The sequence below is a fragment of the Microtus ochrogaster genome, unplaced genomic scaffold (genome assembly GCF_000317375.1).
Source record: "Microtus ochrogaster isolate Prairie Vole_2 unplaced genomic scaffold, MicOch1.0 UNK27, whole genome shotgun sequence".
NCBI lineage: Eukaryota > Metazoa > Chordata > Mammalia > Rodentia > Cricetidae > Microtus > Microtus ochrogaster.
The window spans coordinates 369,711-371,624 of record NW_004949125.1 but is presented as its reverse complement, the minus strand read 5'-3'; positions in this window follow the sequence as shown (position 1 = coordinate 371,624).

Below are 1,914 nucleotides of genomic sequence, written 5' to 3'. Positions count from 1 at the left end.
TTTCTCCACTTTAGACAGCTCTTTAACTCTTCCTTCTTTTCCTTCGAGGGCTCTCAGGAAAGGAGTTCACTGACCAGACACACCCACCACTAATTAATCAAATTAATACATTTCCTGTCTCCCCTCCCTCTCTGCTGTCCACCCGCGCCCTTTTAGAAAAGGTCTTACAATTTAGCCCAGGCTGACTTCAAATTTGCAATGTTGCCCTGGCTTCAAACTTGTGATCAGCTGGGCAGTGGTGGCGCACACCTTTAATCCCAGCATTTGGGAGGCAGAGGCAGGCGGATCTCTGTGAGTTTAAAGCCAGCCTGGTCTACAGAGTGAGACAGAGAAACCCTATCTCAAAAAAACAAACAAACAAACAATTTTGCAATCATCTTTCCATGTATGTATATCCACACCTGGCCTTTACACACATCTTTTGGGGAATGCAATTTGCCCATCCTTATGAGTTATCTTATCTAATGCCAGGCTTTGTGGGCCTTATCAGAAGAAAACTCTCCAGTTTGCTGAAGCTTCTGGAAATGAGGCAAGAAACCCCTAAGCGTCATGCCTACATGTATGAACTCTGTCAGTACCATGCCATCATCACTGTTCTTGGGACCAAGCAAGGATACAGCGGCTCTCTATGGAAGGTGCTGTAACAGGGACCAGACACTGTCCCAGCCCATCACTGTCCCTGATGTTACTGTTCATCTTTGGAATTTCCAAATCCTGACGGCAAGGGATGGGGTGAGACAGGGCTGGTTTTCACTGTACAGGAGAGTCAGGGTGACAGCCTAGCCAGGTCCACTGGTGTGGGCATCTTACCTGCTATCTTAATTAGGGTTTCTATTGCTGCAATGAAACACCATGACCAAAAAGCAAGTTGGGGAGGAAAGGGTTTATTTGGCTTACACTTCAGCATTGCTGTTCACCACTGAGGGAAGTCAGGACAGGAACTCAAACAGGGCAGGATCCCGGAAGCAGGAGCTGATGCAGCCAGCAGCTATGGAGAGGAACAGCTTACTGGCTTGCTTCCCTTGGCTTGCTCAGCCTGCTTTCTTATAGAACCCAGGACCACCAGTCCAGGGATGGCACTGGACTGAGATGGCTGAGCCTTCTCCCCCTGATCACTAAATGAGAAAATGCCTTACAGATGGATTTCATGGAGGCATTTCCTCAGCTGAGGCTCCTTTCTTTGATGACTCTAGCTTGTGCCAAGGTGACACACAAAGCCAACTGGTACACCTGCTGTACTGACTCCAGCCAGCATTCATCAGACACAAGAGAGGATTGGCCACTGGGGAGGATAGCTCAGTTGGCCAAGTGGCCTTAGTCTTGGGAAGCTTGGAGACAATTCACTGTGATTTGGTCTTAGAGTCAGAAGAGTAAGCCAGATTCCAGGCTTTATGGGCCTTTAGGGATGGAGAACTTCTATTCTATTGCTCCAGGCTATTTTCCAGCTGTGTGGCTTCTCCCAGCCACCCAAAGCACAGAAACCCACAGTTCCGTAAGGACCTCTGCCCTAGTGCAAGAAAGCAGATGCCTCAGGCAGTTGGATAAACTCAAATACAGGTCTGTCAGGAAGCCACTGCCCTGCCGGTCAGGAGGCTGCCTGGCATACGGAGGACGTGTGGCCAGTTTCTAAGAAGACAAGGGGTCCTGCAATAAGGTCTCAGGGTTGTGAGGGGACAGCACCTCAAGGATATGCTGGCCAATCCTGGAGAAGAGCAAGAACATGGAGGGGAGGGCACAGAGACTTGCAGCTACTGTGCCCCTATCCCATACCCTTTCTATAGGCTGTGTCCTGACCTGACCAGCAGCCTAGTTTCCAAGATGGGGACTGGGAGCCTTCTGTCATAGTCTTTAAAATGATACAGAGCTAGTGCCAGGACAGGCTCCAAAGCCACAGAGAAACCCTGTCTCGAAAAA